This window comes from Rattus norvegicus, chromosome Y, assembly GCF_021556685.1.
Source record: "Rattus norvegicus strain SHRSP/BbbUtx chromosome Y, alternate assembly SHRSP_T2T, whole genome shotgun sequence".
NCBI lineage: Eukaryota > Metazoa > Chordata > Mammalia > Rodentia > Muridae > Rattus > Rattus norvegicus.
This window is the reverse complement of record NC_141555.1, coordinates 33,046,795-33,074,004: the sequence shown is the minus strand read 5'-3', so window position 1 is coordinate 33,074,004 and position 27,210 is coordinate 33,046,795.

The window sequence follows — 27,210 nt, the reverse complement described above, 5'->3', positions numbered from 1 at the left end:
GTATCAACAAAGAGGTGGTCCTGCCATAAAGGCTGTAGAGAAGAATGCGACCTTGTTGTGTCTCCATGCCAGACGAGGTGGGCGTGAAACTTCAGAATAAAGAAAGATCAGGAATTGAAGGCCCATTTCTAAACATAGTAAAAGAAATGTACATCAAGCTGCTAGCCAATACCAAACTAAAAGGAGAGCAACTTGAAGCAATCTCACTAAAATCAGGACTAGACAAGGCTGCCCACTCTCTCCCTACTTATTCAAAACAGGACTCCATGTCATAGCCAGAGAAAACAGACAACAAAAGGAGGTCAAAGGGATACAAATTGGAAGGGAAGATATCAAAATATCACTATTTGCAGATGATAGGATAGTATACACTTAAGTGACCCAAAAGTTCCACCATGGAACTTCTTAACGTGATGAATAACTTCAGCAAAATGTCAGGATATTAAATTAACTCAAACATACCAGGAGCAATCCTCTCCTCCATGTATAAACAGGCTGAGAAAGAAAATAATGAACCCACACACTTCACAAGAGTCCCAAATAATATAAAATATCTTGGTGTGAGATTAACCAAGCAGGTGAATGATATGTATGACAAGAAGTTCAAGTATCTGAAGAAAGAAATTGAGGAAGATCTCAGAAGATGGAAACAGCTTCAATGCTCATGGATTGACAGGATTAATATAACAAAGATGACCATTTTGCCAAAAGCAATGTACACATTCAATGCAATCTCCATCAAAATTCCTACTCACTGCTTTAATAGAGGTGGAAAGAGCAATTTGGAAATTCATTTGGAATACTTAAGAAGTTAGACTCTAGAAAGCAAAAGAATTTTAAAAACATATGTTCTAGGGTCTTTCTGCCCCCTTTTCTCAAAGTCCTAACTAATATCATATCAAAAGTTAATGAAAATATTTTAAACCCTCTCCAAGGCACAGAAACTTATTTCTTTACAGCCAATACGGTACAATCGGGGTGACTTTCAGCTCTTTATGAGAGGCACAACCAGAAACGTCCAGCCCCTACTACTCCTATATCCATATGCACAGGAGGCACAGATGGAGCTATGTGTTTTTTTTTTCTTAAGTCAGGAATGTGAGCAGAGTTCTCAGGGGTTTCCGTCCCTCTGATTGTCTCAGACTGACCCACCCCACACGAGATTTGGGTATAGGATGCTTTTTGGACCAGTTCAGATCCAGGTGCAGTTTGGACTGCAGGTCTCCTGCTTAAATGCTCGTATATATATATATATATATATATATATATATATATATATATATATATATATATATATATATATATATATATATGTGTGTGTGTGTGTCCAGAGGCACTATGCAGTTTCCTCTTGGGCTAGGGATGTGGGAACAGGTGGGCGGAGGTGGCAGTCTCTCCTTCCCTGAGTTCTCAGTATTGCCCACTCTTCTGTCCCACAGAGTTTCCAAAGGAGTTTCAAATTTTCATTCCCAAACCTACCTGTCTCCATCTTTCCAATTCTCCACCAGATGTGTTGGAGAAGACGCCTCTGGTCAAGGGGAGGTACAACAGGCCCCACCAAACAAAGAGGTCTGCAAATCTTCTTCTCTTAAAGGTAATCTCAGTGATTTCCATATTCCAACAAATGGATTAAGTCCTGCCCCCTCTCAACATGAGACTTTAATACCTTCGCCAACTGCCAAATCTTGGCAGAGAGCTATGTCCACTCACAAAGACACTCAAAGATGTCCCACATCTCCACCCTAGTGCCTTATGCAATCTGCTTCGGGTAAAATGAGTTGCAAACTGATTCTGCTGACAAAGGGGATTTCAGAAATTCCTTATTAAACCAAGTGGAACTTCAAAGTCCTCCACTATTAAAAATGGGCTTAAATCATCACTTATGATCCAACGGGAACAAAATACATTCACAAATCCCCAAGTGAACCTCATAACACACATAACAGCACAAGCAGAGAAAAAACTTTCTGCTTGTACACCATTAGATCAAGAACGATTGCCAGTTTCAGAAGGGGCACTTCAGAGTCCACACCCACACAAGATGTGTTAGAAAATTCTGAGTCCACCCAAGGAACTCTTGTGCCTTCTGAACATAAAAAATATGATCTAGTACCCTCACTATCTCCACCAGTACTTCCAATGTCCCTTATACAACAGAGAATTATTCAAATATTCTCTACCACCAAAGAGGACCCTCCTGACTTGTCATGAGGCCCAAAAGAGACAAGGTTATCAGAACACACACTCAATGAGCCATCCAGACATCATATTGATACAATGTACAGAGAAGATAAAACATACCCTTCCTCCTCAGGGGACTCTAGGTCATTCTGTCCTGAAAAGAGGGACTCCAAAATTTTCCACACATACATCAGAGATGCTAGAATTTCCCAAAACTGAGCAGGATTCTCTGAGTAGTACTCTATCTCATAAACAGACTGTGGGATAACATCTACAAAAGGAGATCTACCAACAGCCACATATGTAGAAATAGCTTGTAGATGTGACACATGTACAAAAGATGTTCTAGGACATTTTCCATCTGTAGAGAAGGTTATGGATGCAACCATACATGAACGAGGAGTAGGGGAACATGATATGCAAACACCAGCATCTGTAGCATCCTCGACATCTGAGGAAAGGGATTACTTGGATTCCATTTGTGCAAAAGAATGGATATGACCTCCGCAAACTTCACAGTTGGCTATAGGAACTTCTTAATCTCCTCAAGATCAGCCATCTTCCCCAACTACAGAAGATGTTCCACACCCTTCCAAACATGCACAATGCGGTTCCAGTCCTTCTTTATACCCACAAGCGGGCCCAGAAAATCTGCCAAATACCTCACAGGATATGGATTTTACCTTATCTTCTGAAGGGGCCTTGGACCCTGTTTTGCCTATCAAGCAGGCTACGGAACATGACACTTCAATTCTTCAATACGAAATTCTCTTTCCATTTTTTCAGCAGAAGAAATTTTTCTTGGAACTTCCACAATTACACAACGCTGTCTAGAAACATCCTTATCTGCTCATGAGGCTCTCAGACCTCTCACATATGACCATGTTGCTCTTGGAGAGGTGACATCTTCATAGTCAGCTCTAATACCTTCCCCCCATTCTGACATCACAGTCAGGATTTCCACAAATATACACGATACATTAAGACCTTCCTCATCTGAGAAGGATGTCTTAGGATCTACTGCATCTGAACAGCATGCTTTACAACTATCCCCATCTACCCAAGTAGATTTATTTCACATGTCCACTCTGGGGAGAAATAGTTGACATTCTCCCTCTACCAGAGTGGACCACAGGCACCCAGTTTCTAGAAACAAAGTGTTAAGTTTTGATCATTCTGATGGAGTCTTTAGAAATTTCTCCTCTAAGGAAGCCAGTTTCAACCTTCCCCCTTCGGCCAAAAGGGATCTTGTGCCATCTTCTGCTGCCCAAGAGACACCAAAAGCTACAATTACTCCTCAGGTGAGTCCCATACCTTCTCCTTCTGTACAAAGGGACGTGGAATTTTCCAAAAATGACGAAGGTATTGTGGAAATGTGCCAATCCTTACAAGGGCATGCTGGACATTCCATATTGTCCCAAGATGCTCAAGTAACACCTCCTTCAACCGAAAAGGCATGTTCACCATCTGCCCTAGGGTTTCAGGGAATTTCATCACCACTCTCTAGTGCTCCAGAAAGTGTTCTCCATGCTCAAAGTGATTTGTCATTGTGCAAATTAGATTTCAAATATACAAAACTTTTTTATATTTACAAAGGTCTGAGGGAAACTCCACATCGAAAAAAAAATCATTTAGAACTTGTTCCATTAGCCCAAGTATATCAGAAAAATCTCATGTCTTCTAAAGCATCTAAACATCAATCTGGTTCTAGCACTCATTCTGGGAAACATTTACAATCAGTCATACAGTCCCCAGGACCATCAAATTTAATAAGGTGTATCTAGAAACTTTACCATCTGCCAATATGTCTTTAGGATGTTCAGCAACTTCTCCATGAGCTTGGTGAACCCATAGAACAAAATAACTAAAGCTATCTTCCCAGGATGTTTTCCCAAGATCCACATATTTTTTCTTTTTTTTTTTTATGCCAAGACAGAAGGCCAGCTTCCTTCTCCCCATCTCTGATATCTTCATCCTCTTTGTTCTTCCTCACAAATGGCTGTTTACTCTGAATAGAAGGCTAATTGGTAAATCCTAGAGGTACTGAAGGAATATCCGAGGTGCAGTTCAAGACATGACAATACTTATGACATCACAGATGATGCTAGGGCTCTCCAGGACGCAAGAGTTTTTTCAAGGAGGGACTAATGATGATATCACTGAGAATTGCCATGGACTACATGCTGAACTGCTTTACTAACATTGACTAGATAAAAGGGTGCACTTTACAGAGTGGAAAACTTTACCTACTATATCTCTCTAAAGCGAAGGAATTCTCTTGGCTTCATTATTGATTACATGCTCTGAATGGAGAAAGATAGTTAGGGGCTTGGCATGGGTAGAAAAAATTTAGGAACCTAGCGTGGAGGAGATTAATCTGGATAATACTTTTATTCCCAGATCCATTCCTATGGCCTATAGTTCAATTTTTTCAGAAATATGTTTCCCAAACACTACGATTTTCCCTATACTCCTTTAATGGAATGAATATTACATTATATTTTCTTATTGTACATTCTATGATAGAGGACTTTATAATATTCCTGAATGTGTACTCAAAAATTCTTTTTTCCAATTCCATTTTCTGCAATGATTTTGGCAACAAAGGGGGCCCATCTACAGTGTAAGCATAACAGTGTAAATACTGTGTACATAGTTCAAATGACACACTACCAAATCCTTATTTTATTCAAAAATTACCAGACATTAATAAAGGAAAGTACCACATTGACTATATAATTTGTTTCTCTATTCCCACTTGATATTATTTCTGCAATATCTGCCTTCCTGTGTTTCATTGCCATACATGAGGGTTTTGGATATTTTACCATGATTTTTATTAAGGCCAAACATAAGATATAGGAGGCTGGGCAGCGAGTGGAATGACTTGAGGACCAGTGAAACCTCAATATCAGTAGTTTCAAAAGAACAGGATGGGGTCTACTTGGTGTTGCCATTTGTGAATTCTACAGTCTTGACCTAGATGCACAGAATTCATGTTAAAATTCCAGCTAAAATTATAGCTTCAGGAGCCACCAACAGTACATATATATACATCAGCTTCTGAAACTGCACAAGATTTATGAAGGTAAGAAGTGCATTCTGTCAGATATAAATATTTCCTGAGAGACACAGCTAGATTATACAAATACAGAAGTGAATGCTAGTGGCAAACCAGTAAAGTGGAAATGGACTTCTTGTTTGTAGATTTTGAGGAAAGATTACAAGAGCTGAAGGGGCTTTAACAGTATAAGAACAACAATGCCAATGAACCGGAGCTTTCTGATACTAGAACAATATTCAAAGAATGTACATGGACAGAGCTATGGCTTCAACTGCCTATGTGGAAGAGGATGGACTTGGTGAGCACAATGGAAGGAGAAGTCCTTGGTCCTCCCTAGGTTTGACTCCAAGTTCAAAGGAATGTCAAGGGGTAGTATGGAGGGTTATAGAAGAGGAGGGGGACCAGTTAGGGATCTTATGGGCAGGAAACTGGGAAAGGAAATAACATTTTAAATGTAAATATAGAAACATCCAGTTAAAAAAAGCAATAATATTTGCTAAAAATGAAAGATATTAAAGAAAAGATAATTGCCAACTAATCATACCTATTGACTTGGAAATCTACAATGATAGTCAGAGTAATACTAGTGGAAAGACTAAGATGATGAAATCTGAACTAGAGCACTTCTCTCTCCCAGATAGAAGTATCAGACAGAAACTGCACTATAGGTACCCAAAACATTGAAGAGTTTACTCTGAGCTGAGGACATAATACTTCTCCATCCCATCTTCCTTAGTAACTTTCTCTTTCTGACAAAAAGTATAAAGTCCATGACCTGTCAGGGATACAACTGTGCCATTCAAAACACTTGACTTTTGGAATAAAGAAATGAATGATATAAACTCTCTGACTTCCAGAAAGCAAAAGAACAGGGAAGTTCAGATGCTCCTGAGAGGCTCCTGGCTCCTGATTCCCTTATGTGGAAGGCGAAGTTAAAGGCTATCTCTTCAGAGATACGCCTCAACACCTAACAAGGACACACTAAGCTTTCCCAAGCACCAAATATTTCTTCCTTGTTTTTATACCAAGACAGAAGGCCAGCTTCCTTCTCCCCATCTCATATCCTTCATCCTCTTTTTTCTCACTCCAAAGTTGTCTCTGAATTAGGCCCATTAGTAAACCTTAGAGTTATTGAAGGAAAATCTGAGAGGCAGTTGCAATAACTACAACAGAAGGAGCTAGGACTCACCAGGTTGTAAGAGAGTTTTCAGGGAGGTCCTAATGATAATGTCACTGAGAACTACTGTGGTCTACATGCTGAACACTTTTCCTTACATTGACCAGATTCTAGAGTGTCCTTACCAGGTATATCTCCGGAAACACTGTTGAAACCTGTATGTACTACATCACTCTAAAGTAGAGACTTCTCTCTGCTTAACTAGTCATTACATGCTCTGAATGTAGAAAGTTAGCCAGGAGCTTAGCATGGGTAGAAAAAATTTAGGAACATGGAGTGTATGACATACTTCTAGATAATATTTTTATTCCCAAGTTCATTCCTGTGACATAAAGTTCAATTTTCTGTGTTTTCTTTCTTTCCCGAAGGCAAGTATTTTCTCTACAACCTTAAATTGAATGAATATTGTATTTCAATTTCTTCCTGTAAATGGGTAGTTTTACCAAAAGGTATGGCCAATAGCCTTCTATGTGTCAACATTTGTGGGCAATGCCATTGCCCCAATAAGACAGAAGTTTCCTGCACCCCATTTTACAGATGATATCCTTTTAACTGCAAAGAATGAAGAGATTTTAGATTTAGTATATGGAAATTTATTTAAATTGCTAGAAGGTAGGGGATTTGATTACTGCCCCAGAAAAGGTACGAAAGGGCAATTTTGTAAATTATTTAAGAGCAAACTAAGTCCTTATAACATTATCCCCCAGAAGGTTGAATTGAGGAAAGATAATCTTAAGACTCTTAATGATTTTGAAAATTTGAAAAATTACTAGGAGATATTAATTGGGTCAGATGTCATTTAAAATTACCTAATTATGAATTAAAACCATTGTATAACATTTTAAGAACAACAATGCCAATGAACCAGGGCTTTCTCATACTATACCAATATAGAAAGAAAGTACATGGACTGAGGAATGGCTCCAAATGCATATGTGGCAATGGATGGAATTTTTGGGCAACATAGGAAAGAGAAGCCTTTGTCCTCCCTTGTACATCTTTCACTTCAAGGGAATGTCATTCAGGAGAAAGGCTGGTTAGAGAAGAAGGAAATGGGAATGTGTAGGTATCTTATGTGCAGGAAACAGGGAAAGGAAATAATATTGGAAATTTAAATATAGAAACATCCAGTTAAAAATAAAACAATATAATTTGCTAAAAAATAAAAAAAGTAAGATGTATCGGTCCCCAGCTCCGAAAAAGAGAACCAAAAAAAAAAAAAAAAAAAGTAAGATGTAAAAGACAGTAAAAGTTGCCAAGTAATCACACATATTTACTCGTAAATCTGATGTGGTCGAGTAATACTAGTGGAAAGACTGAGATGATGAAATCTCAACTAGAAGCAATTCTGTGTCCGTAATATTAGTGTCAGACAAAAAAATCACTATAGGTGTCCAAAGCATGGTGTTTACTCCGAGATAGCAACACAATATTTGTACTTCCCTTCTTCGTTAGTTCCTGTCTTCTTGAGAAAAACAGTAAAGGTCAGGAGCTCAGGGAATCAATTGTGCTCTCCACAACACTTGGATTTTGTAATAAAGAAATGAATGATATAAACTCTCTGAATTTTAGGAACCATAAGAAGAGGGAAGTTGAGATGCTTCTGAGAGACTCGCAGCTCATTATTCTCATATGTGGAAGGTTCAGATAAAGACTATCTCTTTAGCGATCCCACACAACTCCTATCTTGGACTCACTGAGCTTTCCAAGGACCACATAGATCTTTCTTTTTTTTCATACAAAGACAAAAAGCCAACTTAATCCCCTTCTCATATCTCTTCATCTTCTTTTTTCTCACTCCCAAATGACTGTTTACTCTGAAATAGAGGACAATTAGTAAACCCTAGAGGTAATGAAGGAACATCTGAAGATCAGTTGCAGTCACAGCAAAACTTGTGACATCACAGAAGAAGTTTTGGCTCTCCAGGATACCAGAGATTTTTCATGAATGAACTAATGATGATGTCTCTAAGACCTGCCATGGCCTATCTGCTAAAGAATTTTTCTTACATTGACTAGATTTGAGGGTGCCCTTTCCATGTATGTCTTCTGTAACATAGTGGAAATGTTTACATACTCCATCTCTCTAAAGCTAGTGACTTCTCTTTGCTTCTTTAATGGTAACATGCTCTGAAAGGACAAAGTTAGTCAGGGTCTTGGCATGGGTCGATGAGATTTAGGAACAGGTGTGTAGAAGATTCTTCTAGATAATATTTTCATTCTCAGGTTCATTCCTGTGGCACACAGTTCAATTTTCTTCGTTTTCTCTGTTCCCCAAAGGCCAGTATTTTCCCTACAGACATTTATTTGAATGCATGTGCATTTCAATTTTTATTGTATATTCCTTGATAGGTGACTTTATTCATATTCCTGAATGTGTACTCAAAAATTCTCTTTTCCACTTCTATTTTCTGCAATGATTTTCGCAACAAAGGCGCCCAGCTCTAGAGTGATAATAACAGTGTAAATTGTGTGTATCTACTTCAAGTGGTAAACTCCAAATTCCTATTTCATCCAAAAATTTCCACATATCAGTAACGCATAGGACCACATGGAGTACAGAATTTGGTTCTCAGGTCCCTTTCGATCTCGGTTCTTCAATATCTCTGTTCCAGTGTCTCTGGGTTAGATTTGAGATTTTTGAATGTTTTACCATGAATATTTCTTGAGGCCAAACATAAGATAGAGAAGGATGGGAATTGATAAGAATGGCTTCAGGACCAGGGAAACCCCCACTTCAATAGTTTCATAAGGACAGGAGGGAATCTATTTGCCAATGCAATTTGTGGACTCTACATTCTTGACCTAGTTGCACTGAATCCATTTTAAAATTCCCCCTAACTTCATAACTGTTGGAGCCACCAAAAGTATATACATATATATCATATATATTTCATATGTATAATATATATATATATATATATATATATATATATGAAATCAGCCACCAAAACTAGATAAGATTTATGAAGCTAAGAAGTGCATTCTACCAGGAACTGGATATAGATAATTCCTGAGAGACACATTTAGAGCATGTCAAATACAGAAGTGAATGTTAGTGGCAAACCAGTGAACTGAAAACAGACATCTTGTTGGTAGTTTTTGAGACAGTATTACAATAGTTGAAGGTGTTGTTAACTCCAAAAGAACAATATTGTCAATGACCCAGTGCTTTCTTGTACTAGACCAATATTCAAACAATGAACATAGAACTATGGCTCCAAATACATATGTGGCAGAGTATGGGCACCAATGGAAGGAGAAGCCTTGGTCCTACCTAGGTTTGTCTCCCAGTTCAAGGGAATTTCAAGGGGCAGAATTATGGTTAGAGAAGAAGGGATTGTGAACAGGTAGTGATCTTATGGGCAGGAAATTGAGAAAGGACATAATATTTTAAATGTAAATATAGACTCATCCAGTTTAAAAACACTATAATTTGATAAAAATTTAAAAAAGAAAGATTTAAAAGTAAAGAAAACTGCCAACTAATCACACTTATTTACTCAGATCTCTAAATTGGTATTCAGAGTAATACTAGTGGAAAGACAAAGATGATGAAGTCTCAACTAGAAGCACTTCTTTCTCCGAAATATCCGTGTCAGACACAAAATGCACTATAGGTATCCAAAGCTTGGAGGAGTTTACTCTGAGCTAAGTACCCAATACTTGTCTTTACCTCCTTCCTTAAGACCTTTTTCTTCTGGGCAAAAAGAATAAAGGCCATAGCTCTCAGAAAAACAACTGTGCCCTCTCAAAATCTATTCTTTGCAATTAAGAAATGAATGATATAAACCCTTTGACATTCAGGAACCATAAGAACAGGGAATTCCAGATGCTTCTGTGACGCTTCCACCTCTTGATTCTCATATGTGTAAGTCTCAGATCAAGTCTATCTCTTCAGCGATACCACTCCAACCCTTCCAAGGGCTCTCTGAACTTTTCAAAATACCACTTATTTCTTCATTTTTTCATACAAAGACAGAAGGCCAGGTTCCTTCCTCACATCTCTGATCTCCTCATCCTGTTTGTTCTCACTCCCAAATGGCTGCTTACTAGGAATTAGTGGCAAATTAGCAAACCAGAGAGGTAATGAGGTAATATGTGAGAGTCAGTTCCTGTCAGGACAATAATTGTTACATCACAGAAGAAGCTAGGGCTCTCCTAGTTACAACAGATTTTTCATGGAGGTCCTATTTATGATGTCACTGAGAACTGCCATCTCCTACCTGCTAAACAGCTTTCCTTACATTTACCAGATTCGAGGGTGTCCTTTCCAGGTATGTCTCCTGTGACACAGTGGAAAGCTTTACGTACTCCATCTCTCTTAAGCTAGAGACTTATCTCTGCTTCACTAGTGGTTACATGCTGTGAATGGAGAAGGTTAGTCAGGGGCTTGGCATGGGTCCCTAAGATCTAGGAATATGGAGTGCAGGAGATTCTACTGGATAATAATTTTATTCCCAGTTCCATTCCTCTGGCCTATAATTCAATTTCCTCAGATATCTTTCTTTTCTAATAGCCAGTATTTTCCCTACAGATCTTTAATTGAGTGAATATTTTATTACATTTTCTTAGTGTACATTCCTTGATAGTGGACTTTATATATATTGCTGAATGTGTACTCAAATGTTCTATTATCCTATTCCATTTTTTTGCTCTGATTTTGAAAAAAAGGGGGCCCAGTACTAAAGTGAATATAACAGTGTATATATTCTGTATCTACTTAAATGACAAACTCCCAAATCCTTATTTTATCCAAAAATTACCACACATTAGTAAAGCAAAGGACAACATAGACTATAATGTGGTTCTGCGGTAGCATTAGATAGCAGTTCTCTAATATCTACTTTCCAGTGTTTCCATGGCCAGACTTGAGGGTTTTGGATGTTTTACCATGATTCTTTATTCAGTCCAAACATAAAGTTCATTACATGGACTGGGAGAGGAGTGGCTTGAAGTCAAGTGAATCTTCTACTTCAGTAGGTTCATAAGAATAGAATGGAGTCTATATGGCTTCGTCATTTGTGGATTCTAAATTCTTAACTTAGTTGCGCAGAATACTTGTTAAAAATCCACCAAACACCATAGCTGTACAAGGGACCAATTATATCCTAGTCATTCTGATTGCTGTGCTATGGAAACTCAGGATTTTGTTTTTAATTTCCATTTACCTGATGGCTAAGGATGTTGATATTCCTCAGTTGAGAATTCATTGTTTAGCTCTACACACACAAACACAAACACAAACACACACACACATACACACACTCTCTGTCTCTGTCTGTCTGTCTATCTGTCTGTCTGTCTCTCTCTCTCTCTCTCTCTCTCTCTCTCTCTCTCTCTCTCTCTCTCTCTCTCCGAAATCAAATGTAGATAAGAGTGATGAAGCTAAGGAGTCTATGCTGCCAGTGAACTGAAAATGGACATCTTGTTGGTAGGATTTGAGAAAGGATTAGAAGAGCTAAAGGTACTTTCAACACCATAATAACAACAATGCAAAAAAAAAAAAAAACAAAAAAAAAACAGATTTCTGGTACTAAACCAATATTCAAAGACTACATGGACAGAACTATGGCTCCAACTGCATATGTGACAAAGGATGGTCTTGGGGTCACCAATGGAAGGAGAAGCCATTGGGTTTGACTCCAAGTTCAAGGCAATGTCAGGGAGCAGTAAGGTGGGTTATAGAAGAAGGGGAGCAGAATTGGATAGGGCAATTATGGAAAAGAAACTGGGAAAGGAAATAACATTTGAAATGCAAATGTAGAAATATCCAATTAAAAAAGCAATATAATTTTATAAGAAATTAAAAAAATGAAAAAAAGAAAAAAAATCTGCCAGCTAATCAAACCTATTGAGTCAGAAATCTAAAGAGTCACTGTCAGGGAATGGTATTCAGAGTAATACTAGTGGAAAGACTGAGATGATGATGTCTTAACTAGAAGCTCTTCTCTTTCAGAAATCAGTGTCATAAACAAATTGCACAATAGGAATCCAAAGCACGGAGGCATTTACACTGAGCTGAGGAGATAATACTTGTCTTTCCTTTGTTTCTTTGGACCTTTTCTTCAGGGCAAAAAGAGTAAAAGCCACAAGCTCTGAGAAGAACAACTGTGCCCTTCCCAACAACTGGCATTTGTAATGAATAAATTGATTATATAAACTCTCTTACTTACAAGAACCATATCAAGCAGGGAAGTCCAGATGATTCTGAGAAGATCGCAGCTCATGATTCCAATGTGTGGAAGGCTCAGATCAAGGCTATTTATTCAGAGAACCCACTCATTCCCTACCCAAGACTCACTGAACTTTCCCACGGACAAGATTTGAGGGTGCCTTTCCAATAGTGTCTCCTGTGACATACTGGAAAACTTTACATACTATATATCTGTAAAGCTAGAGACTTCTCTTTGCTTCATTAGTACTTACATGTTCAGAATAGAGAATGTTGGTCAGGGGCTTGGCATGGGTAAAAAAGATCTAGGAACATGGTGTGGAGGAGATTATTTAGGATAATAATTCCACTTCCACGTCCATTCCTGAGACATACAGGTCAAGCTCCTAGTTTGTCTCGGTTTCCCAAAGTCCAATATTTTCCTCCAGACGTTTAATTGAAGGAATTTTGTATTACATTTTCTTAGTGTACATTCTTTGAAAGAGGACTTTATATATATATTCCTGAATGTGTACTCAAAAATATTGCTTTCCAATTTTATTTTTTGCAATGATATTGCAACAAATTGGGCCCAGCTAAAGTGTGAATATAACAATATAAATATTGTATACCTACTTCTAATGATAATCTCCCAAATCCTTATTTTATACAAAAATTAACAGACATCAATAAAGCAAAGGAGAACATAGACCCTAGAATGCGGTCCTGAATTTCTTTTAGGCTTGAAAAATTTTGCCTAGAAATTTTGTAGTTGTATTTGTGTCTTTATCCCTCCACTGGTGTCCTTCCGGGCTACAGGAGTTGGCCTCTAAATGTTCCATATCTCCAATGTAAGTCACAGCTTAGGTAACCCCCATTGATTCGTGGGTACCTCCATTATCCTGGACTCTTTCTCTTCCTGGAGATTTCCCCTACCTCCTCATCTCTAAAAGTTCAAGATTTCCTTTCCTTCTCCTGACTATTGGATCATATCTCCTGTCCCTTCCCACACAGGATCCATTCTCCTCTTCCTTCCATCTCCCATCTAGTTCCTTCCCTCAATCGGCCTCCTAGACAATTTTATGCCCATTCTACATGAGACTCAATCCTATGCACTTGGGGCATTCTTCTTGTGTATCTTCTTTGTATCTATGAGCTTAGTGGAGAATGTCCTGTAGTTTACGGGTAATATTACTTATAATTGAGCAATTTCAAAAACCCTGCTGGATCATATTTTTATAGTAGTATTCAACTTTGAAAATGATAATTTAATATGTGTGAATGTCCGGAGGAACAAATTTAAGTAAAAAGAAACTTAAAACATAGATCAAATCACAGATTTTAAAAGTTGACCTAATAATAAAATTGTCTACTATCATAAAGTTTGATTATATCACAGGCAATTTTTTAAGTGGTACAATAAATTTGGCAGAAAAATGATGTTTTTACCAAATAATTATGGATAATTTGACTAAGATCAAATAAGATAAATATATTATTTCCATTTTGATATCACTTGCTGGCATTTTTCCTCAAACATGATGTATATAGAATTAAACATAATGGTATTAGTTTTAAATTTTAATATTTATTTTAACCTAACCTATAAAGTAACAGGTTGTCTTATTTTATTCTTGTTGACATTCAAACTCATCCTTGATTTTTCAGTTCTTTGTTCCTTCCTGTCCTATGTCCCTCACCACTTATACTAGTCTCTCTTCATTATTCTTACATCTACATCCATATCCCACATGTTCAATATCTTCCATAGCACACTGTATAAAACCCAACTTTCTAATGTCTGCGACCTATATCAGTTAAATAAACTCAAGCCATCCACAGCTTCACATAAATACAAGTATATTAGAAGGAGATTCTATGATCTATATGAGAAAGAACACATGGTATTTGCCTTTCTGAGTCTTTGCTACCTTACTCGGTATATTTTCTAGTTACATTTATTTTCCTGAAACCATGATAGTTTAGTTTTCCTAGGGCTTAATGAAATGCCATTTCGTATATTGTCATATTCTTATGTATCTACATATCAATGAACATTCCTTACTATTCTCAATAAAACAACAATAGATTTTTTGTGAATAATGATGAGAAAACTCAGATAGAGAAGTCAAGATTAATTACTGACAAACTAAGAAAAAAATTTCAAAGATAAAAATTTGTGGTTATGTTAACTAGATCAGTGTACATTAAGGTTAATAAAGGATGTGGTATTTATAATGTTTTAATAAAAATTAAAATTGTAGAATATTCAATACTTTAGAGAATGCTTATAAAATTGTCCATCACTAAGTGTTACTTACACTAAAAATTTAATATTTTTATAAAATGTTTTGGAGATATATATATATATGTATATATATATATGTATATATATACATATATATATATAACCTTCAAAATAACATTAAGAAGTTACTGTCATAAAATTCAATAACAACACCAAAGACCGGTTATATGAATTAAAAACGGACTAGAAGTTATTGAAAACCTCTCCAATTAAATTCAGAGACTTAGAAAAGAGAGCCTTTTAATAGAAAGGCACATGGCAAACAAGAAACAATAAAATCCTGAAACTATACTAAGATGGTTACTATTCATTCCTATGCGCTAAGGTTCCATCAACAAGCATGGTAGATGAAGAGAAGGTATATGTCAGAAAAATTAATTCATGTTTAACATAGTAACTTTCTTCATAATACCCAAGCAGACACTTCTCTTTTTTGTTGCTTAAAAAGTATGTACAAAGCACGGCTTTTGATTATAACACTAATATTTCAAAACTATCATTAAATATGCAAAGATCTTAACACAAAACCCATAGTTTTCATAGCAACCATACAAACTGAAGAAGGAAAAGAAAACATTTTTAAGTACATAGATATGCGTAATGAAGTCCCCACCTTACCAGTAACAGATGGGTCAAATTTATTGTTCTATGTATTACATAGAATACTCTATCCCAGTTCATTGTTCCTTGGCATATGTTTTTCCTCATCTTTCTCTGTTACTTATCTTCTGAAAGCAGGTTGTATTTCTCATAAAATTAGGTCAAATCATCCAATCTTCACTCCAACAAAAAGAAGGTGTTGACATTAGAGGAAAACCAATTAAAGGTTCTCATTCTTTATTGTGCAAAATTTTATATATTATTTTGTATGCTTAATATGCTTCTACACCTTAGTGATGACAATTCAATATTGGCCTGAAATCCAACATTCTTAATTCACAACGTAAAAGCCCTTTAGCTAATCACAGAAAAGCCTTCAAAGTGTATTTACATAGGTTTATTTAATAATAATTCAACTTATAGTGTAAGGGGAATAGTGATGTATAACATCTTTTCTTACATTTTTGGTGCCTCACATTATTTTATAGCTAAGAGATTTCATTAGAATCAAGAAAAAATTATTAACATCTTACTAAAATAAAATGAGAATTTTTCTCTGTATAATTCAGAACTTATTCTTGAACATTTTTGTGACACTGTTTCTTTTATATCCCTGGCAGTACCAGAACTCACTCTCCCTCTCACCTTTTCTCTCTTTCTCTCTCTGTAGACCAATCTGGCCTTGAACTTAGAGTTCTGCCTGCTTCTGCTCCCCAGTGCTAAGAATAAAGGCCTGTGCCACCACACCCCGTTCTTGTCTACATCTTTAACATGCTCTTGTCTGATTATATTCCAAATCTTATGAAGTTAGTTCCCTAAAGTACCTAGAAAAACTCCAATACCAAAAATATATTTTGCATATCTAAGTACCTCTTCCCAAATTCCTGATTGATCTAGTCACCTAGCAAGCTCTCTGAAGGAACTGAAAACAACAAATTTTGCTTTCATAACAGGAATAAAGAAAAGGACTGTTTACTGCACGATCTCTTGATATCACGGAACAATTCTTCCAACACTACAAAGTGAAATCTCATAAAGAAATGCGTACCCGAAGCCACAGTTTCTTACCTTCTATTTGGTTGTGCACACTGTGACCACCATTTCATTTTAACCAGGTGTAACGCAAAGGTATTCTCTGCCCCAAGAATCCAATTCTACTATATTGACATATTCAGCCATGTTCAGATGAATTTAATCACCAAGCACACCAAAGTAAGGATTTATAAAATATCCAACAGAAACATGGGAAGAAATGCTACAAATATAAATTCATACAGAATAAATAAACAAAAGGTCATTTACTTTTTGTAACACAACATCTATCCATTTTCATTGTATTGATTGGTTCTGTGTATATTCAGAAGCCAAGAAAATTGTATTTAAGCCAGGACACAATTTGTGAGTTTTAGTTCTCTCTATTATATAGACTATGAAGACTAACACTTAGATATCAATGCTTAATAGAAAGCAATTTTACATGTTGTGTCATTTAACTATTTCTCGGATTTTTTTGTATAATTGAAAAAGTATAGCTAAATCTTGTTATTTAATATTATTCCCACTCAATTTCAATATCTACTTTAACTCTGAGTAATAAGTCCAAATGGGATCTGATTACATATATTGGCCACATACGTATTTTTCTAAAAATTATAAGGCAAAGTTTTATATGCTAGAATGTACACTTTTGGGAGTACTGGAATTTAGTTCATCCTTTTTCATTACTTTTCTCTGAAAGACTATTTTTTACTAATTTGTTTCAAATTTTTAGAAGTATTGTTGTGTGTGTGTTTGTGTGTGTGAGTGTGCCTGTGTGAGTATACATACATACATATACATGTATATTTTATAATTCAAATATAATAAGACCAGAGAAAGTAGCTTGAGTGATATTGATAATTTATAGACACAGTGAATTTTTGTATATGCGTATATATAACCTTGAAAATATTTTCTGAGTATTTTTTCAAAAGCAATTTTTAAATATGTATACTAGATCAAACATGCTAATTGCAGTTTTAGCTTTTTCCACACTAATTTTATCTCATTAGATGTCTAGAAAGAAATATATGGATCCCTGAATCATATATTAACTCCAACTGTAGGTAGAATCAATGATAGATCTTATTTTTCTCACCTTTACTTCATAAATTATATATTTAATATGCTCTATTTATATTAGAAACGTGTGCCACATTATACATATATATATATATATATATGTATTTGTTGATAACTTCCTTCTGTAAACAAACATTAAGAATTAATGATTTATATACATTATTACAAAATCTAAGAACATTCGGTGTGTTCCATAATCAACTACCATAATGCATAAATATTAGAATCATTTCCTGACTGATGCTATTAACAAAAATTACTTGATGTACCATTCCTATAAACTAATTTAGATATTATCCATCTGAGTTTCTTCAAGGAAATGTCTAACTTTTAGTAAAGGGAAATATAGTAAAATTGTTACTGTCTTTGAATCACAAATGATGTCAGTATTTTTTTTCATTCTATATTTCTTTAAATTGTAAAATACAGTTTTGTTTAAATAAGTCATAACAAAAAGGGACATATTGATTATAGACAGCAAAAGAGAGCAAATGAAATTAATGCCAAACTCTAATATTTGAGCCAATATCAGAAATGGGAAATGATATTTTACTATTAATTTAAGGAGACATAATGTCATTTTTATTTAATAATTTTCCTGAATATTTTATGTATTTTCAGTTCAAATGGTATCTCCTTTCCTCCCTCTCCCATAAACCCCCCTTCCAGTTTCTTTGAAGATGTTCCCTTTTCCACCAACTCACTTCAACCTCAATGCCCTGGCATTACCCTACACTGGGGAAAAAAGTCTTCACTGGATTAAAGGATTTTAATTCCAATCATGCTGGACAGTGCATTTCTCTGCCACACATGTGGCTGGAATCATTGGTTCCTCAAACTGTACTCACTAGTGGGTTGTTTAATCCCCCTAATTTCTGGTCGGGTCTTGTTGGTTGATATTGTTGTTCTTCCTGGGGTTTTGCAAATCCCTTCAGCTCATTAAGTATTTTCTCTAAAACTTCCATTGAAACCCCCATGTATAATCCAATGGTTAGCTGCAACCATCCTCATTTATATCAGTAGGGATCTGTCAGAGCCTCTCAGGAGACATCCATATCTGATTTCTATCAGCAAGGATTTGTTGGCATCAGCAATGAAGTCTGAATTGGGTGGCGGCATAGTAGATGGATCCCCACGTGGGGCAGTCTCTGGTTGACCCTTTCTTCAGTCCCTGCTTGACTCTTTATCATTGTATTTCCTCCCATGAATATTTTGTTCCTTCTTCTTAGAAACAATGTAGCATCCACATTTTGGTCTTCTTTTAGCTTGGGCTTCATATGACCTGTGGATTCTTTCTTATGAATTCCACACTTTTGGGTTGATACACACTTCCAATTAGTTTATATTATTTGTGTTATTACCTCACACAGAATGATAATTTCTAATTCCATCCTAAGAATTTTATGCAAACATTGTTTTTGATAGCTTAGGATACAGGGTGTAAATATACCACATTTCCTTTATCCATTTCTTTGTTGAGGGACATCTTGGTTCTTTTCAGCTTCTGGCAAATATATGTATATATATATATATATATGTATATATGTATATATGTGTGTGTGTGTGTGTGTGTTTATACATACAATATATGTGTGAGTATTTATGCAGATATATATATATATATATATATATATATATATATGTATATATATATATATATAGTTGCTTTCCACATATAGCATCATGTGTCCTTGTTATATGTTGGAGCATCTTTTGGGTAAATACCCAAGAAGTGGTATTGCAGGATCCTCATGTAGAACAAATTTTGTTAGAAAATTCCAGATTGATTTCCAGAGTGGTTATACCAGCTTGCAATCCCACCAACATTGGAGGAGTGTTCCTCTTTCTCCACACCCTTTTAAGTATCATTTGTCTACTGAATTTGTTTTTATCTTAGCCATTCTGATTGGTGTGCTGTGGAATCTCAGGGTTTTTTTTTTTTGTTTTTTGTTTTTTTTTTGTTTTGTTTTGTTTGTTTTGTTTGATTTGTTTTTTTTTTGTTTTTTTTTTTTTGTTTTTTTTTTATTTCCATTTACCCGATGGCTAAGGATGTTGATATTCCTCAGTTAAGAATTCATTGTTTACCTCTATACACAATTTTGATAGGACTATTTGATTCCCTGTAACATAATTCATTGAGTCTTTGTATAGATTGAATTTAGCCCTCTATCAATTGGAGGATTGATAAAGATCTTTTCTTAATCGGTTGGTTGCTTCTTTTTGCTAATGACAGTGCCCTTTGCCTTACAAAAGCTTTACAATTTTATGAAGTTCCATTTGTCAAATCTTTATCTTAGAGCATAAGCCATTGGTTTTATATTCAGGAAATTTCCCCAGTGCCCAAGTGTACAAGACTCTTTGACATTTTTCTTCTACTAGGGTTAGGTTATATGGTTTTATGTGGAGACCCTTGATCCACTTTTACTTGAGCTTTGTATGCGGTGATAAGAATTGATTGATTTCACTTCTTCTACATGCTAATTTCCAGTCAAACCAGCACTATTTGTTGAAAATGCTATGTTTTTTCCATTGGATGATTTTGGCTCCTTTGTCAAAGACCAAGTTCCTGGTGTGTGCCTTCATTTCTGGCTCTTCAATTCTATTCCATTGATCTGGGTATTTGTCTCTGTACCATAACCATTAAATTTTTATCATTATTTTTCTGTTACACAGTTTGAGGTAAGGTATAGTGATTCCCAAAGAAGGAAAAGATCTTTACCAATCCTGCAAAAGATAGAGTCCTTATATCCAAAATATACAAAGAACTCAAGAAATTAGACCGCATTGAGACAAATAGCCCTATTAAAAAATGGGGTCAGAGCTAAACAAAGAATTCACAGCTGAGGAATGCCGAATGGCTGAGAAACACCTAAAGAAATGTTCAACATCTTTAGGCATAAGGGAAATGCAAATCAAAACAACCCTGAGGTTTCACCTCACACCAGTGAGAATAGCTAAGATCAAAAACTCAGGTGACAGCAGATGCTGGCGAGGATGCAGAGAAAGAGGAACACTCCTCCATTCCTGGTGGGATTGCAGATTGGTACAACCATTCTGGAAATCAGTCTGGAGGTTCCTCAGAAAACTGGACATTGAACTGCCTTAGGATCCAGCTCTACCTCTCTTGGGCATATAACCAAAAGATGCCCCCAACATATAAAAAAGACACGTGCTCCACTATGTTTATAGCAGCCTTATTTATAATAGCCAGAAGCTGGAAAGAACCTAGATGCCCTTCAACAGAAGAATGGATACAGAAGATATGGTACATCTACACAATGGAATATTACTCATCTATCAATAACATTGCCTTTATGAAATTCATAGGCAAATTGATGGAACTGGAAAATATCAAGCTGAGTGATGTAACCCAATCACAAAAAAAAAAAAACACACACACATGGTATGCACTCATTAATATGTTGCTATTAGCCTAAATGCTTGAATTACCCAAGAGGCCTAGAACACATGAAATTCAAGACTGATGATCAAAATGTGAATGCTTCACTCCTTCTTTAAAATGGGAATAAGAGTTCCCTTGGCAGGGAAGAGAGAGGCAACATAAAAACAGAGACAGAAGGAACACCCATTCAGAGCCTGCCCCACATGTGGCCCGTACATATACAGCTACCCAATTAGAGAAGATGGATGAAGCAAAGAAGTGCAGGTGGACAGGAGGCAGATGTAGATATCTGCTGAGAGACACAGCCAGAATATAGCAAATACAGAGGTGAATGCCAGCAACAAAGCACTGAACTGAGAACAGGAAACCCGTTGAAGGAATCAGAGATATAACTGGAAAACTTGCAGGAGCTCAAGACCCCATATGAACAACAATGCCAAGCAACCAGAGCTTCCAGGGACTAACCCACTACCTAAAGACTATGCATGGACTGACCCTGAACTCTGACCTCATAGGTAGCATTGAATATCCTAGTAAGATCACTCGTGGAAAGGGAAGTTAGTCCTTGTTCCTGCTAAGACTGAACCCTAGTGAACGTGATTGTAGGGGGGAGTGTGGCAATGGGGTGAGGATGGGGAGGGGAATACCCATAAAGAAGGGGAGGTGGAGGGGTTGGGGTATGTTGGCCTGGAAACCGGGAAAGGGAATAATACTCAAAATGTAAATAAGAAATACTCAAGTTAATTTAAAAAAAAGAAATGAAAGGATCCAGTGTTAGAAATATGCACAAAAAATTAAGTGAAAGACTACAAAAATTTGGAAGGGAGATGAGATGCGGGCAGGTCTAGAAGGAGCAGGAGGGATTGTGGGTGCACTTGATCAGAGCACATTGTATTACATGTACGAAATGTTCCACAAATGAAAAGCAAACCTTCCCATCCTTTTGATATCTTTATGCTGTGTTACAATGCAAGGCTTTCAAGAGGAACACAGATCAGATATCAGCTCCTGCTTCTTCTTTTACGGGTGTCCTTGTGGTGAATAAATTTTACAAGCAGAAAAAAAATAAAGAAGTTCTTTTCTTGTTGAGGATAGTTTTCTCTGTCATGGGGTTTTTGTTTTTTCAAATGAATTTTCAAATTGCTCTTTCTAACTGTATGAAGAAGTGAGTTGGATTTGTGATAGCAATTGCCTTGAATATGTTGATTGCTTTTGGCAAGTTGGCCATTTTTGCAATATTAACTCTACCAATCCATAAGCATGGAAAATCTTTCCATCTGAGATTTTCTTCAATTTTTTTCTTCACAGACTTGAAGTAATTGTCATAAAGATCTTTTACTTGCTTGGTTGAAGTGACACTGAGGTATTTTTTATTATTTGTGACTAATGTGAAAGTTGTCATATCCCTAATTTCTTCTCAACCTGTTTATCCTTGAAGTAGAGGAAGTGTAATGATTTGTTTGCGTTAATTTTATATCCAGGGACTTTACTGAAGGTGTTTTTGGCTGAAAGAGTTCTCTGGTTGAATTTTTGGGGTCACTAAAATATACTATCATATCATATACAAATCATGATATTTTCAATTCTTGAATTCCCTTTGATCTCCTTTGGTTGTCTAATTTCTGTGAATAAGATTTCTAATGCTATATTAAAAAAGTAAGTGGAGATTGGGCAACCGTTTCTATTCCCAGATATTTGTTGAATTGCTTCAAGGTTCTCTCCATTTATGTTGATGTTGGGTACTTTTTTTGTAATATTGTTTTTACTATGTTTATGTATGGACCTTGAATTTATTATATGTACCAAATCTTTTAACATGAAGAGGTATTGATTGTTTTCATTCTTTGTCACCATCTAACAAGATGATCATTTGTTCCCCCACCCTGTGAGTTTGTTTAAATAATTGATTTTTCTACATGCTGACCTCCAGTTGATCCAACACCATTTCTTGAAAATTCTGTCCTTTTTCCATTAAATGGTTTTAGCACATTTTTCAAAGATAAAGTGACCATAGGTTTTTGCATTCATTTCTGGATCTCCAGGCTTGGATATCTGGTAAAACATTCACTTACCATGGATGGAGAAACCAAGATACTCCATGACAAAGCCAAACTTACAAAACATCTTTGAACAAATCTAACTCTACATAGGAGAGTAGATGGACACTTCCAACACAAGGAAGGAAACTACACCTAGGAAAAATTTGGGAATTAATCTTTCAACAAACCCAAAAGATGATAGCCACACAAACGTAATTCCATTCCTAACAATAAAAATAACAAGAAAGAACAATAAATTTTATTTAATATCTCTTATCATCAATGGACTTAGTTCTCCAATAAGAAGATATAAACTAAGGGATTGGATAAATAAAGTGGACCGAACATTTTGCTGCATACAGGAAACACACCTTACTTATATAGACAGTCACTATCTCAAGGTAAAAGTCTGGAGAGAAATTCCAAGCAAATGGTCCCAAGAAACAAAACAGAAATAGCCTTTCTTACATTGAATAAAATTGACGTTCAACCAAAGATATCAAAAATGATAAGGAAGGACAAAATAATTGTCAAAGAAAAAATAATACTAAGATGAACTATCAATTCTGAACAACTATGTTTCAAATGCTAGGGCACCTAAATTCACCAAAAGAAACATCACTAAGACTCAAAGCATATATTGGCGCCAACACAATAATAGTGGGAGACTTCAATACCCAAGTTCATCAATTGACCGTTTGTGGAAAATGAAACTAAATTGATACAGTGAAAATAACAGAAATAATCATCCAAATGGATTTAGCAGATATTTAAAGAACATTTCATCCTAAACTACAGAATATACCTTTTTTTTTTGCACCTAAAAGTAACTTCTCCAAACTTACCATATACTCTGTCACTAAACAGGTCCCTATAGATACCAGAATACTGAAATAATCCCATGCACCCTATCAGATTATCATGGACTAGTGCTGGTCTTCAATACTTTCTTATTTTTATATTTGTTTTTATTATCAATATTTGCTTAATGTGGTATTTTTGAAACACCAGCTTTCTTGATAGTTTGGCACTATGAAATCTAGGTTGGGTTTAGCCTAGTAGTAATCCTTCCATTTTGCCTCTATAGTAGCAAGAGAGAGAGCTCCATTCCATTCTTGGATATATTCTACATTTTGAGTGAGCATTTTGGGCACACTGTGCATTTAATGGTTTTCATCTTTTCTTAAATATATATTATTATTATCTCATCTTACAAATTTGTAGTTTGATAATTACATTTTAATATCATGGTTCCTGAATGGATCTTTTGATCTCATTTTGTTTATATGTTATCTCCATTTTAAATGGATTTTCCTTTGTGAATATTTTCTGTCTTTAAGTATGTTTTTGTCTTTATGTGATTTTATTATTGTTTATCAATGAAAAAATGCAATTTATTTACACCAGCAGCCTTACAGGAAGGGGAACACAAGAGTTAGTTAGATATTTGTATAGTATGGGTTACTTATTAAAAAATAAAAATCTCTGAAACAAAGGACAGTGATGAATTTCACACTATCCTCCCCCAATGTTCCCAGAATACAATAATTCCCAGTAATGGCCTGAGGTCATGTGCTGTTGGGAATAGTTGATGGAAGAATAAACCCACAAACCACAGAATATTTAAAGAAAAACTTTCTTCCATACACACAGATACATAATAGGATTACATGGAGGTCAATACAATTAATTGAAGAAGATGAGAAGAGGAATGTTGTGAGGACAAGGAAAGAATTTAAACCACTGTCAACTATACAATGGTGAACATTTGTTCCCAAAAAGTGGTTTGTGTGCCAGAACAATAACAGCTGGTCTGGACCCACCTTTTATCTACACAGAGTGTGGAGCTATGGTCCTATTGGAAACAATGAAGACAGAACCCAAAACAATAGCAAAAGGAGGAATTAATATAAGCAATCCGGTGATGCAAACTACCAAAGACATGTTTATGTTCCAACCAGAAATCGCAGGAGAACTAAAGTCATATTTGAGCGCCCCATCTAAAGACAAGAGTGAGCGAGCCATGGCCTTTCTCCCTTTCATATTTTTCAAGTACTTTACAGAAACAAGAATCTCAGACTGCTTTGTCCATGATTTATGAAAGGGTTTTCTAGGTGTCATGTATTAAGAAATCATTTAAAAGTATTTTTAGCTCCTGACACGGTTTTATTAAAGTTCTCAAACTTCTTGGACTAAGATTCCAAAGTGTAACTAGGCCAACCCTGAGCTGTAAAACTATGACAAGGCAACAATAACAGATATTTTCATGGCCCAAGCACTATAGCACTGTACTATTGAGTAGAGTGATCCAAATTAATTCAAACAGCTCAAGAGAGAAGCAGAAAAAGGTTAGAAAAGTGATGAAGAATCAACACCTTGCTTGTGTATGCCAGCAATTATGGTTCTGCAGTAAGTCCTAAGAGGCAGTATCCAAGTAGCAAGGGGAGGAAAGGACTAAGGACAAGACAGGGAGAAAAACTAGCATGGCACATATATGGAAGAGAAAAACTGAAAATGTCCTGTAATTTAAAAAAAAAGATTTTTTCATTATTTTCTCATTCCAATCAAAAGAGACATCCATGAATGATTCTCCTCTAAGGCTTCCATAAAAGAGGTAAAACGAAAAAGAACATAAACATTGAAAGTTTGAAAATAAAACAAAAGTAAAAGAACTTGTGTACGTTTCAGAGCAGGAACACTGAAAAATGCACTACATCTGGTCAAGATGAAACGTAGAGTGGGAAGCAGGAATTAGAATTAAGAGCTGCAAGAGATAGGCAGGTGAGCAGTGACAGGAACATGGCCAGGCCTGAGAGATAAGGCTGGATCTTTACAGGGACACAGAATGAGGTAAGAAAACATTTCAAATAAAGCAGCACCTTTCCTTTCTGCTCACCTCAGTAATCCCATCCTCTAATATCCCCCATTGAAGGACTAAAATAGAAGAGTTGTGGTATGTATGTCACTCACTTCCCATTTACTTTTAACCCTGCCTCCAAAGTCAGGAAATCCAAACTTTCTAACTTCCAAGAACAAAAATACAGCTCCAGGTATAAGGAGGTCCTGAGGGCCAAATGACAAACTGCAGTTAGTGAGAGTAGAGAATATGGAGATGTCTCATTCAACATAGCAGAAGTGTGACGGCCCAAGCTAAGAAAGGAAAAGGCAACCATATCAGGTAAACAAGGTCTGCTTCTCATAACATTAAACTCATTTATATTATTCTTTCCTTATAAAAGAAATACTTTATTTGGGCTTATAAACCAGAATATCAGAGTCAGTGATTGATGATATCAGAGCAAAGATATACAGGCAGAGGTTGCTGACCATAAGCGGAAGGTGGAGAAAACTAGATTGAAATAGCTTCAATCCTTTGAAACTTCAAAGCCTACCCCGAACAACATACCTCCTGCAACAAGGACATACCACCTAGTGAGGTTACAATTTTTGGGCATTTACATTATTCTTAACTACACTTAGTTAAATCAATTCCCAGCTCAATCTTCATTTTGAATGAAGCTGATTTTCCTGCAAAGTGGCTTTACCATCTTCTCTTCCTAATATTGGCTTTCATCATGGGGATAATAGATGATTCTGGATGCATAGGGGATGTTTTTATTCCTATATATCACTCCATATACGTACTATATGTGTACTGACATTTCAATGAGTTTCATTTGGAGAAGGTATAAATGGTATAGCTTATATATATGCTTTCAACCTCTATTAACATCTTTTAGAAAATATCAAATATCCATTCTTGGTTAATAATTTCTTCTCTCATATGATAAAAAAATAAAATTTTACTCTAATCAAAATAATTCTCTATTATTTTAATATTGAAAGATACAGAAGAATATTAAGATAATGTGGAATATTAAATCAGCTGATCTGCATGTTCATTAATTAAGAACAACTAGAATCATTGATATGTTTTTGGAACATAATATAGTAACAAATACAAAAGCATTGAATAAATAGTGGCAGAAGACGAGTGTCATCATCTAAAATGTACCTTACCTTCAGATACAGTGTTTTCTTTCATGTAGCAAGAATTCAATTTACCTACTCTTCCTCAGTATTTTTCAAACTCTCATTGACTCTAATTTCAAAGCTGTATCCTATAACTAGCATGATTGTTAAATTTCAAACCAAGTACAGTG